The sequence below is a fragment of the Nomascus leucogenys genome, chromosome 21 (assembly GCF_006542625.1).
Source record: "Nomascus leucogenys isolate Asia chromosome 21, Asia_NLE_v1, whole genome shotgun sequence".
Classification (NCBI taxonomy): domain Eukaryota; kingdom Metazoa; phylum Chordata; class Mammalia; order Primates; family Hylobatidae; genus Nomascus; species Nomascus leucogenys.
Genome location: NC_044401.1, coordinates 78,572,453 through 78,588,844, shown reverse-complemented (window position 1 = coordinate 78,588,844; position 16,392 = coordinate 78,572,453). Strand labels below are relative to the sequence as shown.

The window sequence follows — 16,392 nt, the reverse complement described above, 5'->3', positions numbered from 1 at the left end:
AATACTAAAGGAATGCTTGTTGAAAATATGTGCAATATATATTTAAAAAAAAAAAAAGACCTCAGAAGGCAAGGGTATATTCAGAATTTGGTAGAAATTTTGGTATCTGTATTCTAAACATGCGGTTTCAGTGTACAGGTGTCATGTTTAAGTGAATGTAATTCAACAGTAGTCTTTCAGATAGTATTCTATGCAGTACCTAGCAGCAGTTGCTCATTTAATACATGCAGGGAACACATAAGTGGCTGGAAAACAAACTTTATTAGTGTAAGTAAAATTGTCTTATGTGGAATTTGCTTCAGAAGGTATAGAGCACAATGGTTAATGTGTTATCTTTTCAGAAACATAGAACTAAGTTGATGGGAAAGAGGGGACAGTTTTATTCTGTAATCACTAAAGTGGTTTGGAGACTTTCCCAAAGATATTGGCAGGATGGCTTTATAACATAAACCATGACTTGGAGAGGGTGAAATTAATCAGTAATCTTCACTGAAGTATAAAGTGTGAATGAGATGGGAAACGTCATGGGAACGGAGATCTTTTCTTATGGACTGGGGGACTTTCTCAGATGGTTCCCTCAGCACTGTCCTCTCCTGGGCGGCATTGTCACATGCATTTATTTATTATGGGGTTATGAGTTAATGACCCACCTCCATTGCTGCTGCCAGAGCAAAATGTTAGTTTGAGATCAAAACTCTCCATCAAACATTGTTGCATTCCAAATCGCTGAACTGCCCTTCACTAGAAGGGAAAGTGATAAGACCTGTTCTGCCTTTCTCCGGGCACCTATAAAGCCAATAATTCTCCATTCATGTGAAGCTCCTCTTGTCTTTATTGCCTTCACCACTTTTTTCCACTCTTCATTATAGTTCCTTTGTCCGTCCTTGTGTTGTGGTTTTACACGCGTGGCTCAGCCTGAGCTTCAGGCTTTGTTCTCTCTGCTTTTTTATGGCCTTTTTGATGAGTCGCTGGGTAGTTCCAGCCCACACTATTGTCATTTGATCGCATACTGTCTCATTGACCTAGAATTTTCGAAGGAAATGCAGTCTAGATTAGTATCTCTTTGAATTGTTCAGCCTTTAAAAAAAATCCAATCAAAATGAAATAATTTTGTAGGTAGTAAAGAATCCGGGGCCGGGTGCAGTCTCTCACGCCTGTAATTCCAGCACTTTGGGAGGCCAAGGTGGGCGGATCACCTGAGGTCAGGAGTCTGAGACCAGCCTGGCTAACATGGTGAAACCCTGTTTCTACTAAAAATACAAAAAATTATCCAGGCGTGGTGGCGCGTACCTGTAATCTCAGCTACTTAGGAGTCTGAGGCAGGAGAATTGCTTGAACCTGGGAGACGGAGGTTGCAGTGAGCCGAGATGGCGCCATTGCACCCCAGCTTGGGCAACAAGAGGGAAATTCTGTCTCAAAAAAAAATAATCTGGGATGACTACAGTGTTAAGCTACGGTGGCTCACGCCTGTAATCTCAGCACTTTGGGAGGCCCAGGTGGAGGGATCATGAGGTCAGGAGTTCGAGACCAGCCTGCCCAACATGGTGAAACCCTGTCTCTACTAAAAATACAAAAATCAGCTGGGCGTGCTGGTGTGCGCCTGTAATCCCAGCGAATGGGGAGCCTGAGGCAGGAGAATGGCTTGAACCCAGGAGGTGGAGGTTGCAGTGAGCCAAGATCACGCCATTGCACTCCAGCCTAGGTGACAGAGCAAGACTCCATCTCAAAAAAAAAAAAAAAAAAAAAAAAAAAGTTAAGCTAAAGCCCTTAGGGTGGACTTCTTTTAATGAGCAGAGAATGTGTGAGTTGTTCAAGAGTGTACTTCTAAAGCACCTGCAAAGATAGCTTTAGGTATGCTCATTCATTCATTCATTCTTCTACAAGTATTTATTGTGGTCCAACTGTGTGTTTAGCACTGGGCAGTAATGATGGCTGATACTTAACATGTAACATGCTCACTATTTGCAAGACACTATTTAAGCACTACACCTCATGTAGTTCAAAGAGTTAGGTACTGCAATTATTCTCACTTTGCAAACAAGGAAACAGATGAAGAGTTTAGGTAACTTGGCCCAGGACCAGTTACATACCAAGTGGCAAAAGTGGGATTCTGTTGTCTGATTCTAGAATTCATGGTCTTTATCACTATGCTATGCATGATTTCTTTCTTTCTTGAACTTGTCATCTAGTCAGATCTGACCCGTGCAGTTTTGTTTTCAGGACTCTCAAAGCAAACTTTTCTTCCATGGCAAAAACAAGTCTATTCTAGCTCCATCTGCATTACCACAGAATCCAGATTAGTAGATTTCAAAGGAAGGAGATTTAGCCATAGCTACTACACCTCCACCCTCGACATGTGACTTGCATGTCAACATATTGACTGACATTTACATGTGATATTTGGTTATCGAGTTTAACTAAGGAATCACCTTGCATGCTTAACTATCTGCTGGTGAAATTTTTGATGCCGTGGAATGTGTCAGAGCCAGTGGAGCATTATAAGTTAATTACTTGTGTGCACAGCGGGCAACACTGATACAGGTGGCCTCTAGCAATACGGAGGTGAGACATTACTTGAGACACCTGAGATGTGGCTGTGAGTGAGTCATCCTGATGAGTGGGGAATGGGGAATGTCAAGAAGGCCAGGTATGGCTCTGTCCTGATGGAATGTTGGTTCAGAAGGAATGCTGATGGACTGTGAACCATACCATTGTTTTACACTGGGGTGTGCTGATGTGAGGTTGCCTTTTGGTGGCCTACGTAGAATTATGTGATAGGGATTCAGGATTTATAATTCCTCTTCAATAACGTGCAAAACATGTAAAGATGACTAGGACCCACTGACTTAGTTTTCATTCATTTATTCATGCTTTTTTTTTCTCACTCACTTTCCTTATTCAAGAATGATTTTCTGGGTGTTTATTGTATGCCAATACTTTTTGCTACACTCTGTGGAAACAATGGGAAGCCAAATGGACAGGTGGCTCTAGAATTTCTATATAAGGTTCTGCCACTACAGAGTAGGTAGAAGCGGATCTAGTTGGATTTGTCTTGAAGCAACACTGGCATAGCAAGCACTTTGTTTTTGCTTAGCTTGTATGTTTATTAAGGCCACTTTGGGGAGGCTTTAAGGCCACTTTGTTTTTGCTTAGCTTGTATGTTTATTAAGGCCATTTTGGCCAAAGTTCTCTCCTAGCCATTTCTGCCATAAAACTTAAAGTTGGGCTTGTGAGAAGTAGAACTTGTCACAAACAGCATTGGCTCAATTTCTTTCTAGTGGATCAGTGAAACTCAGATTGGTGTTGCCAGAGAAAACCTGGTTTTCTGAAGTATATGACAAAGTAAACTAATCTGGAATGGTGGGCTCAAGGAAAACTTCTTGAATAAGTGACACTTCTGCTCAAATTTGAAAATGGAATACAAAGTGTAGGCCTGACCTGGGCCATTATGAGATCACACATAGGGCCTGTTGCAGTTATCACAGGCCTTATCTTTGTCCGCATTCCTGGTTGGGAGATAGGTCTGTCAATGGGGCCTTTGGATTGTGATTTGATCTCTTGCATTGAACTATAAAGGCTTTTTAACAAACTAGGCAGAGTCGAATGTTAAAAACCTCTATTAGAAACATTTTATTATTACTCATTTTATCAGCAAGACCTTCAATTCATCTCAGCTTTTTCAACTCCTTAATCTCCATTCTACTTGTCAGAAGTAGTAAGAAATATTAACCCACCATAGGAATGGTCTCACGCCTCATTTCAAATGTTAGTAATGCATCAAAACCCTAAGACTTATATTAGCTGCATTTTAGATGTCTAAATTCGTTCCCTTACTGGGAAGGAAAGGTATATATAGTTAAAGGCAGAAAAGGGCTAATGGCATAATAATTTATAATCATAGTGTTCTGATTAGAAATGAGTGACATTCTTCCAAATTTAGTGCATGTAACTGCCACTGAACACTGATTATAAATTTGGCTAATTTGAACAAAGGCTTTCCTTGTTAGTTAAGATAGCTGTGTCTATCTTTACTATTGTAGTAAAACATTTTAAGTGGAATTTCTGGGTCAAAGTGAATGGATGTCTTTAAAGATGTATATATAAACAAAAGCTTGTGTGTGTGTTTGTGAATATGTATGTGTGTATACACAAATGACTTCTAGATTTTCTCTAGTAAACATGTAAAATAAGTATTTTTAATAATAATAATAATAGTATATGAGTAAGTTTAGGTACAAAATTTTGGTCCTCTCGGGGGGAGATAAAGGAGGGGGGAATACGGATGTTGAAATATATCAAGCACGTCTTACTGGAAGTTGAGAAAGAAGAGGAGAAATTCCTTACAGTGACATGTTATTCTTCCATGAAATAATGCTTCTGACATTAAGCTAAATGGATGATGTCATTTTGGCCATAAACAAGTACTAAATTTGGCTAATACAATGGTCTGAACCATTAAATGTAAAGATTTTTATTTTGTTAAGTGTGGTGTGATGGTTTATGCAATCATGCATATATGATTTCATATTCTGCTTTTTTTGCTTTTTTCATAATCCTTTCACTTACTAAATGGCTTCTATTTCAGAGCTATGTCATATTCCATCAGTGAATATAGACTTGCATTGTTGGACAGGCAGTTTGTTCATCCCTTTTTGACGCTAAGAATATGGATATGAAGCCCATCTGTGCATAATTGTTCCTTTGCTGAGTTGGATTTTCTTAGGTTCTTAGATTCCCACATGTAGACTCATTGGGTTTAAGCGTGAAAATTGATAAAGATTTAATATATATTGTGAGAATTCTCCCCCAAAATATTTGTGGTAAATTTTGGAGCCTTTGGCATTATCTGAGAGTGCTTCTGCCATTGTATCCTTGCCACTGGTAGCTTTTTATAGATCTATTTGATACAGATTTCAAACTAAAATTCCAGGTAAAATCAAGGTGCTACCATTTGGGGGTTGACTTTGGGCTATTCATTTAAGCCCTCTCAACTTTACTTTCTTCATCTGTTAAATGTTGGATGGAGGAGGGGAGGGAATGATATATGAGGATGATCATGATGATATCACTGTATCGATGATGATACTTCATGGGACTATGCAAAGAAAATCTGTGCTACGGCAGTTGGTCAACTTTAAAGAACATTTGTAGGGTAGTGATTCTCATAGCTCACCTTTATTTAAACCTGTAAGTTCTTTGAGACATGGTGTTGTCTGTACTCTGTACATTTTACTGAAAAGATGATGTCATGTATAATTAAAACTAAGAGCACAAACTTGAGTCTCAGATTCGCCAGAATTTGTACTCCCACTCCATGTGAGTTAAGTCCTGCATGTATCAGTTTACACATCCTTATTATGGGAATGTAGTACTATATTTGACACAGAATGGGGTGAGGAGTAAAATGAAACACTACAGGCCAACTGCCTGGCTCAATGAGTGGTTCATTAATGATAGTTAGCAATGGTGACAGCAAGAGTGGCAACAGGTGTGCACATGACAATGTGGTCTCCACTGGGGCAGAGAAGCTTGTCCCTCAACCATGTTCCAAGGCACCCTGGATGCAGAGCTCAGTAAATGTAAGGTCTGGGGTAGAGGGAACCTTGAGTGAATGTTTGCATCAATGAATGTATAATAGGAGTAGTATAACAAATAATTTGTGAATGAATTAATTTTTCTTCTTGGGGAATTTTAATTAAAGACATGAAATAATAAAATCTTTTGGGTACACAGTAGTCCCGTACAGAATTGTATGATACACATTATCCTTCTCAGCAAAAAGTATTAAAGAAGTGGTAGAAGAGGAAGTCTTCTTCAAGGGCAAGATGTTTAGTAGATGGTGATCCAGGAGTAAAGTGAGGAGGTGAGGTGGGTCTGGGAGTTGGAACTGGCGCCTTTTAGAAAAAATTTTTTTCCACAAATAGCCTGTGGACTCGGTCACCCTCAGTCCCTGCATCTTGCATGGACCCTGGTGTGCACATCTGGTCATTGGGACTAAAGCATTTGGCATCTATCAGCTGCATATGTCCAACCTGAGGAGCGAATCCCCCAGCCCTGCATCCCTCAAGACATGATAGGGGAGGAGGGATACAGGGATAATGATTTTCCCCTTGGAAAGCTGCACTGGGTAGATGGTACACACCCATGTCCTTTCTCAATCACACTGGTAGAATAATTTATATGGAAGTGCAATTTAATATGAAACCAGTGAGGTTGTTTTTTAGATTAATATGTTTCAAAATGATTTTGAGATAATTTTGAGTTAAACTGTGAGGCAGATCAATCTTCAGCCATAGATAGATTCCTATCACTCCTTTTTAGCACAAATAATTGTTCATTTGACATCAGTCATAAATATTCTTAAGCAAGGTAATGAAATGCCACTTTTTTGAACCATGTGAGATATATCTTCGGATTGTGTTTCCAATGTCAACTCAGGTTAATGTGATTTACCCAGAGTAGGGTACCTGGGTAGCTTTTTAGACGGCATTGAGAAACTCATGAGGAGAAGGAAAGAAGGCTTTTAATTTTTTGGTCATGTTCTGACCTCTGTCTGTGTTTTAGTGTCAGGATAAAGACCATACTTGAGGAACTTTCCTTTCTTTTGTTTAGAAAAATCACTGACAAAGAAATGCAGAAAACAGGGAAACATCTAAGGAGGGCTGAAGAAAACACAGTTGCCTTATTTTCAAATTTGGTGTAAATGTTTGCTAGTTTTAGAAGCTAATTTAATAGCTTCATCTGCAAATTATAAGTAATACTTGAAAGGACACATATTCAATATGTGTTTTGCTTTGGGATTTTAGTTGTTAATGTGCAACACATTATCTATAAATATGCAAGGGGAAGAAACTCTTTGGGATTAGAAGGAGTTGTTTGGAATAATTAATAGTAAAAGGTAGGTTAGTAGTGATGGCTTAACTGTGATTTTTTTTAAGTGGATGTTCAGAATTTATTTGAACTCTTAAAAAAATTCTAGGATCTAGATCTGCATCTTAAAGTCACATTTAATTCTTCTTGGCTTTGAACTTGATACATCTGCAATGGTAGGTTAGGAAAGAATCACCGAATAAAGGAATTTGAACCAAATGAGTTCATACATGGAAACTTATACCTGCCACTTATTCCTGACACCTTCTAAAATCCTGAGTTTATGAACCAAGTGAGTTCATATATGGAAAGTTATACCTGCCACTTATTTCTGAAACTGTCTAAAATCCTGAATTTAGAAGTGTTATATTGCTTATTTATTCTCTGTTCTGTCAATATTTCATTGATGCCCCAGTGTGGTTTGAATATTAGTGAATGGTAGTAGTTTCAGGGAGCACTTCATGTCTTTTTTTTTTTTTTTTTTTTTTGAGACGGAATGTCGCTGTCACCCAGGCTGGAGTGCAGTGGTGCAATCTCGGCCAACTGCAACCTCTGCCTCCTGGGTTCAAGTGATTCTCCCACCTCAGCCTCCTAAGTAGCTGGGATTACAGGCACCTGCCAACCGTGTCCGGCTAATTTTTTTGTATTTTTAGTAGAGATGGGGTTTCACCATGTTGGCCAGGCTGGTTTTGAACTCTCAAGGGAACAGAATTAGGCTTATCATCATGGAAGTACTTACCTGGCCATATCTGGGTGAAGGATAGTTGAAGTACTTGGTCTCATTGGGACCATGTCAAGATATTCCAGGAAGAAAATCCTTTTCTCATTTTGTCAAGGCAATACCAGGAAATCAGTATTTGTATGGATATTCCATATTTTTGGTTAAAGGGCAGGAATCAAATTCTACTTATTTCCATTGCTCTTACAGTGCTGGGTACCATATTTGAACTAAAACTCATTATCTTGTAACTAAAGGAAATTAGAGGTTGAAGAGTAACTAGTCCATGAGCAAGTTGCTTCAAAACTGTTTCTAGAAGTTTGACTACATTTTATAACAAGAGAGGAGATGTCACATAGGTATATTTCCAGTTAAAAATCCCTCTTCGGCTTTTTCTCCAACTTGGACCCGGCAGAATGGCTCCCGCAAAGAAGGGTGGCGAGAAGAAAAAGGGCCGTTCTGCCATCAACGAAGTGGTAGCCCAAGAATACACCATCAACATTCACAAGCGCATCCATGGAGTGGGCTTCAAGAAGCGTGCCCCTCGGGCACTCAAAGAGATTCGGAAATTTGCCATGAAGGAGATGGGAACTCCAGATGTGCACATTGACACCAGGCTCAACAAAGCTGTCTGGGCCAAAGGAATAAGGAATGTCCCATACCGAATCCGTGTGCGGCTGTCCAGAAAACGTAATGAGGATGAAGATTCACCAAATAAGCTATATACTTTGGTTACCTATGTACCTGTCACCACTTTCAAAAATTTACAGACAGTCAATGTGGATGAGAACTAATCGCTGATCGTCAGATACATCAAATAAAGTTATAAAATTGCAAAAAAAAAAAAAATCCCTCTTCGGATCATTTGGTGTGATGGAAAGGTTCTGAAACTGGATTGTAGTGATGGTTGTACAACTCTGTAAGTTTACTAAAAGTCATCGAATTGTACACTTAAACTGGTTGAATTTAAGCATATATAAATTATACCTCAATAGAGTTGTTTAAAACCCACTGTTTTAAAGTTAAACTAGAAGGAAGAAAAAACAAAAAAGAATAAAAATAAAGTGAAACCGCGTTGTTATTTGTGTTTTTTAGAATACTTATTTTGACCCATGTGTATGCAGCAGTGCATATAATGGGCCCATCCCTGTCATTTTAGAATTTCCCTTGGGGCAGTGAGTGAACAATAGACAATATACGAAACAAATAAATGTGTACTGTATATTAGAAGGTGAGCGCTACAGAGGAAAAATTAAAAAGAGGAAGAAAGCACAGTGCAAGAGGTTTTACCTTTGTGTGGCAGAGTAGGTCTTATTGATAAAGTGACATATAAGGACCTCCAGAAGGTGATATGAGTTGCCTGTTACTCTAGGTAGGCTGAGGACAGCAGAAAAATGCTGGTGATGTTCAAGGGACAGCAAGGTGGCCTGTTTGGCTTCTGTAGAGGGATCCATGGGGAGGGAAGTAGAAGCTGTGATCAGGGAGGTAAATTCGGGCAGAGGCCAGATGTGTAGGGCCTTGTAGATGATTTTTCAGGTCTTTGTCTTTTACTCTGAATGATGTAGCGTGCTGTTGGGGGGTTTCATGCAGGTAAGTGACATGATCTGACTTAAGTTTTAACAGGATCCCTGGCTGCTGTGTTGATCATAGACTGAAGGGGAGGGGAGGGTGGGTCAGGGAGTCAGGTTAGGAGACAATTGCAGTCATTTCTAGGAGAGGTGATGGCAGCATGGGCCCCTGAGTGTTAGTAGTTAGAAAGGGCAAGAAGGAGTAGTTTCTGGATCTCTTTCTTCCCTCCCCTCCCCTCCCCTCCCCTCTTCTTTCTTTCTTTTTCTTTTTCTTTTTTCTTTTTTTTTTTGAGACATGGTGTCACTCTGTTGCCCAGTGTGGGGTGCAGTCGCAGGATCATGGCTTACTGCAGCCTTGATCTCCTGGGCTCAATCTCAAGTGATACTCCCACCTTGGACTCCTGAGTAGCTGGGACCACTTGCATGTGCCACCATGCCCAGCTAATTTTTAATTTTTTTTGTAGAGACAGGGTCCGGCTGTGTTGCTCAGGCTGGTCTTAAACTTCTGGGCTCAAGTGATCCTCCCACCCCAGCCTCCTAAAGTGCTGGGCTTACAGGCATGCATCTCTGTGCCTGGCCTGGGATTTTTGTGAATGTACAACCAAGAATTTGCTGTGCTATCCGGGAGGGAGTTAGGGAGAAAAATTAATGCTAATAAATGAAAACAAGCTGTCCTGCCTAGACACTTGAAAGGTCTAAATTTCCCCTTAAAAAGTAGTCCTGCAGTTGAGAACTGAGGATACAAAGAGAATGAAAGCTGATTACAGTGTGCTTCATCCTCTTTGTCCAGCATCTTCTGAAAATGGTTATTTTATATTGAAGCTTTGTCTGCATTAGCAGTTTTATCTGCAAGGAAAGGAATTCTAAATTGCTAATTAGAGCACTTGTTTTTCACAACTAGGATCCAACTGTTTTGGAAATCACTAAGCATTTTCTCTGGAATGGGAGCCCCTGAACTAAAGTATTGCAGCTAAGTTCATCAATATGGTAGATGGGAATTGACATATGCTTGCATCATTCAGAGTTTAGTTCTAGAATCTAAAAGGAAAAATGTATGTGCTGTCTCCTGCTTACTGGCAAGGTGTGGATCTTAACTTCCATTTCCTATTAATCGTACTTTTTATGCATCTTGCCAAATAGGACTCTTCATTGTGTTTAAGAAAATGATTTGGGTCCGGATGCGGTGGCTCATACCTGTAATCACAGCACTTTGGGAGGCCGAGGCAGGTGGATCACGTGAGGTCAGGAGTTTGAGAACAGCCTGGCCAACGTGGTGAAACCCCATCTCTACTAAAAATATGAAAATTACCTGGGCGTGGTGGTGGGCGCCTATAATCCCAGCTACTCAGGAGGTTGAGGCAGGGAGAATTGCTTGAACCAGGGAGGTGGAGGTTGCAGTGAGCCAAGATGGCTCCACTGCACTCCAGCCTGGGTGACACAGCGAGACTCCATTTCAAAAAAAAAAAAAAAAAAAAAAAAAAACTCTCAGACATATAGGACCCCACCACAAAACTGTCAAATCATGCTTTCCTTTGCCTTCTTGATAATGTACATAGACTACTGTCAGAGGTTTTTTTTTTTTTTTTTTTCCATGATATTAGTGATATTTAAACAGGTAGTTGAAGAACTGTGGAACCAACACCACAAGGCCATACTCTAAGCCAGTTTTCTCTTTTCATTTACAGTAAACAAGTTACTGTGATGCCTCATGACTGTCTTTCTTAGAGTGTGTTGGTATTGTTTTAAACTATTTTTTAATCTTTTGATACTTTAAATAGGGCAGACTGTCTTAGTACACAAAGGCCTATGGTTTTAATTAGTTGTACATAGAATTTTTTTTTTTACCAGTTTTTATTTCTACCTTAATCTTGCAATGTTTATGTCATTAATCTTCTCAAATTTAGTATGTCCTTTGGGAGGCTGAGTTGGGCAGATCACTTGAGGTCAGGAGTTCAAGACCAGCCTGGGCAACATGGTGAAACCCCATCTCTACAAAAATATAAAAATCAGCCAGGCATCATGGCCAATTCCTGTAATCCCAGCTACAAGTGAGGCAGGAGAATCACTTGAACCCAGAAGGCGGAGGTTGCAGTGAGCCAAGATCATGCCATTGCACTCCAGCCTGGGCAACAAAGCAAGACTCCATCTTAAAAAAAAAATTTTTTTTTTTTAGTATGTCTTTTATGGAACACTGTGCCTTTTCGTGACTGACTGTCTTTAGGCAACGAAAGCAATTGCTTACTCACTTCATTTCCTTTTATCCACCTACTTAGCTTTGTGCCCCACCTAAAAACATATGGTTCTATTGGAAATATTGGCACTTCTGTTAATACATTTATAATGATAACTATTTTCTTTGCAGATTATGAAGAGACAGGGTCAAAGATCCCAGTACTGGTAGTCTGTTCTCACCAGTGCGTGTCCTTAGCTGAGAGATCCTGTCCTTTGTGGGGCAGCTGAACTCAGCTCTAAGACAGAGACCTGAAGTCTGAGTTGAAATTGTCCTTCAGATTTGCCTAACATCCTAACTGCCACCAGTACCAACCATTTAAATATTGCTATAGCAAGAAGTTTAACGAGAGTCTCTGGAGCCATCTGTCTGAGTTTGAATCTTGCTTTCACTGCTTGCTTGATAGTGTGATTTAAATACCAAATAGCATAACCTTTCTTGGCTGCAGTTTCTTCATTCAGAAAATGAGGGTAGTATTGTCAGGAGCAAATAAGGTAATCTGTGGACGTTGGTCCATTGTCAGTGGCCTATAAATGTTAACTGTTAATAAAGAATAGGTGTGAAGGGTTAAAAACGGTTTACTAGGGGAATGATCTTGGACAGGTTATTTAACCCTCTGCCCTCACATGCCTCATCTATAAAATGGGGGTAACATGGAAGTTTATGACCTACAGTGAATTTGAGAATTGTGTGAGATGACTCTTGGAAAGCACTTAGCACAAATCTCTGGTAACAGCTAGTACTCCGTATCAGCCTGTAATATTGTTCTTGGCTGTTTTCCTCATTCTCAAAACACTTTCCTTGACCTCACTCTTGGAGGTGCTATATGGGGCCTCAGAAATATGTTTTATTTCGAATGAGATTGTTCACTGCAAATCTCCCAGCACTAGTCTTTGGTTTAGCATTTGAGAAACACTGTCTTCATCATCCATGACCATTGTCAGTGAGCTGCCCCATCTCACCATGTAAGTCCTAAAATGAGACTGTTTTTCACTTAAAAATACAGTTCTACATATTTTTCTGAAGGATACTTTTTTTTTTATGGTGACCACTTTGTTTGCTGTCAATATAAATATATCGCTTCTGTAACTCTGACAGTTGCATGTGTTTCTCCTCCATCAATGATCTATTTAGCCCCTAAAATTATAATAATTCCTGTGGTCTGTAAAGATTTTCATCAAACATTTTATGTCGATCACAAATTTAGACACAATGAAAAACAGGAGAGCCGGCCATTTTTATGTTTTCACTGATTTGCTCTTTTTTAGGTATTCTCCTTGTATACCCCTATTTATTTGATGCAGTTTTATTTGCCAAATGCCCCCACTGTCATGTGTTGGATTACAAAGGTGAAGTTCTATGTCCTACCCTTGAAGAACCGTGTTCTAATATTCCCCACGGGAGGTCCCTTGTTACCTACTGTTGGGAACCCTGCAGTGTGCTGGAAAACATTACTACATTTTCAAGTGCAACTGAAATGGATGCATTTCAGCAAGATCCTTGACAGAATATCTCTTGATATTCTCAGAGTTGACATGGAGAAATGAGGATTCATAATAGATTGAAAAACCCTTCCCAGGGAATTGTAGATAATGCACTACTGTAATGATGGAGAGTTCTATCTTTAGCCCTGGCCTTTTGAGCATGTCTATCAAACAGCTTGAAAAAGGAGATGGATTTATTAAATTTGTGAATGTTGCCAGGAGGCATAGGTCAGAAATTGGATAACAGTCAGGATCTCACTAGTTCCCAAGAGGTCCGATGGGTGAAATTTAAATATAATGCAGTAGAGAAGCAACAGGTAATGCAGTGTAATGGAAGAGTTGTATAAACTTGGGTCTAAATCACAGCATCAGCTTGTTTACTTGTACTAATGGGTATATTAGCAACTTACAGGGTTCTCATATGCGGTTAACATAAAATATAATATTGACTTCCTTTTTAATAATAAATTGTCTCATTTTTAGTTTCAAATGAAGTATTTGTTTTAATATGGATCTGATATAACATCACATGGAAAAGACTGTAGGGTCTTTTGAAAAAAAATTTTTTTGAGAGGGAGTCTCGGTGTCTTGCCCAGGCTGGTGTCCAATGGTGCAATCTCGGCTCACAGCAACCTCTGCTTCCCCGGTTCAAGCAATTTTCCTTGCCTCAGCCTCCCAAGTAGCTGGGATTACAGGCGCCCACCATCATGCCCGGCTAATTTTTGTATTTTTATATAGATGGGGTTTCAACCTGTTGGCCAGCCTGTCCTTCAACTGCCGACCTCAGGTGTTCTGCCATGCCTTGGCCTCCCAAAGTGCTACAATTACAGGTGTGAGCCACCGCGCCCGGCTTATAGGGGTCCTTTTCTACCTTATAATTCCATAATGCATTGTTTCTCAACCTTGTTTATTATTGCCTATATCCCTAGGAGTCTTTTCAGACATTTTCTCTTTAATCACCCCCTAGTCCCTGAGGTTTTAATACCACAGATAGATTGTATATCTGATTATGTGCTCTATGTATATTAGTGCCTTAAACGTAAAAAGAGTAAGATATTTCTGCCCTCCCCCACCCTCCACACTCCAAGAACAATCTTTTACCTCACCGGGAGCAAGACCACACCACTAGAGGCAGTGTCACCCCCGTTGAGAATGCATGCTATGATGTGATAAAACCTCAGGGGTTTTAGAGTTCATCGAGAATGTCCTGAGATCAAGGTCTCATGAGTTCTCTAATTGTGTGTCTAATTTTTTAACACGTTTTTGTTTAATTATAGAAGTACTACATGTATTTTCAAAATAAGTATCTCCCTGGATCACGCATGTATGTTTTGACTGCCGGAAGTCATCATTAATGGTTTAGGAAGTTTCCTTGTAATTTTTGTGTATATACAATTACTGGTTTTGATTTGTATTAATTTTTTCTTTACATGATGTGATATACTTCTGTAATAATAGTTCTGCAACTAGCTTTTTTTTCACAGAATGGCATTAGATATTTCTACCTCCATTTGAAATTTATATAGTTTTTTAAAAAATTTAACTTTTAAATTGGTAAGATATTTATATGATTCAGTGTTCAAAGAGTATAAAATAATTAGTAAAAAATTGCTCCTATTTCCTCTTCCTCTGTTAATGTTATAGTGTCTTAAACATGTTTACAGAGATACTGTATGGATGTAAAGATGAATCTGTATCGCCACTTATTTTCTCATATTAGAAACACAAATGGTGTAACATAATGCATGTTGGGGGCCGGGCGTGGTGGCTCACGCTTGTAATCCCAGCACTTTGGGAGGCCGAGGCGGGCGGATCACGAGATCAGGAGATCGGGACCACGGTGAAACCCCGTCTCTACTAAAAATACAGAAAATTAGCCGGGCGTGGTGGCGGGCGCCTGTAGTCCCAGCTACTCGGAGAGGCTGAGGCAGGAGAATGGCGTGAACCCGGGAGGCGGAGCTTACAGTGAGCCGAGATTGCGCCACTGCACTCCAGCCTGGGCGACAGAGCCAGACTCCTTCTCAAAAAAAAAAAAAAAAAAAAAAAAAAGAAAAAAAAAACATAATGCATGTTGAGTTTTTCAATTAAAAATGTAACTTGGAGGTCTTTTCATTTGAGTTTAAAGAGGTTTATTTTTTCCCCCAGTGAATTCCAGACTATTTCATTGTATTGATTTGCCATCGTTTAGTTAACTAGCCCTTGAGTGATAGATGTTTATTTTGTTTCCAGTGTTGGATATTACTAGCAGTGCTGCCGTGACTAACTTTAACCTTGTAAAAATGCAAAGTGTATCTGTAGGATTAACGCTAGGTTCAAAGCAATGCACATTTATAATTTTAAGTGATTGCCAAATTTTTTTCCATAAGAATTATATCACTCTCCCAGTAGTGATAAAACAAAGTGCTGATTTGAATACATCCTTGCTAACTGTGTGTAATCAAAAGTCTTGAATGTTTGCAAATTTAGTAGGTGAAAATCTCACCTATAGAGTTTTAATTTGTGTTTCGCATTATTTTTGAGGAGCAGCAACTTTTTCTACGTTAAGGAGCCATTTGTATTTCCTTTTTTTTTTTTTTTTTTTTTTTTTTCCAGTTGTTCATATCCTTTTTTTTGCTCTTGAGACAGAGTCTCGCTCTGTCGCCCAGGCTGGAGTGCAGTGGTGCAATCTCCGCTCACGGCAAGCTCCACCTCCCGGGTTCACACCATTCTCCTGCCTCAGCCTCGCGAGTAGCTGGGACTACAGGTGCCGGCCACCACACCAGGCTAATTTTTTGTATTTTTAGTAGAGACAGGGTTTCACCGTGTTAGCCAGGATGGTCTCGATCTCCTGACCTCGTGATCCGCCCGCCTCGGCCTCCCAAAGTGCTGAGATTACGGGCGTGAGGCACCGCATCCGGCCTCCTTTACCCGTTTTTATGTGAGATTTGGGGTTTATTCTTTTTCTTTTTTTTTTTTTTTTTTTTTGAGACACAGTCTCGCTCTGTCGCCCAGGCTGGAGTCCAGGGGTGTGATCTAGGCTCATTTGCAGCCTCAGCCTCCCGAGTTCAAGCGATTCTCATGCCCCAGGCTCCTGAGTAGCTGGGATTGCAGGCACCTGCCACCAGACTCAACTAATTTTTGTATTTTTAGTAGAGACAGGGTTTTGCTGTGCTGGCCAGGCTGTTCTCAAACTCCTGACCTCAAGTGATCTGCTCGCCTCGGCCTCCCAAAGTGCTGGGATTACAAGTGTAAGCCGCCATGCCTGGCTGACATTTAGAGCTGATTGATTTCTAGAATCTCTTTGCATACTAGAGAACTTTTACTTTTGTAGTATGGATTGCAAATGTGTTTTGCTGGTCATTTGTCTTTTGATGTTTTTTACCATAGTTCCTCCAATGCAGAACGTTAAGTATTCTTTATTGTATTTGATTTTATCAGTCTTTTTTGACTTTTACTTAATATGTAGAAATGCTTTCCCTACTCTAATTCTTCCCACAACTGCTTCTTATACTTTTATATATTTATTTTAAACATTTAAATCTT

At 39.8% G+C, this 16,392-nt stretch overlaps 1 protein-coding gene and 1 pseudogene across 4 annotated transcripts in view; both read left to right on the top strand.

The window, feature by feature from the left end:
* The window catches only part of PTPRG (protein tyrosine phosphatase receptor type G), a 743,963-nt gene that overhangs the window by 403,500 nt on the left and 324,071 nt on the right, over positions 1-16,392 (top strand). The gene's annotated exons all lie outside the window — the stretch shown is intronic.
* Positions 7,971-8,437, top strand: LOC100580652 (annotated as a pseudogene). The gene has a single exon (XR_001114673.2). The product of XR_001114673.2 is annotated as a 60S ribosomal protein L31 pseudogene (transcript).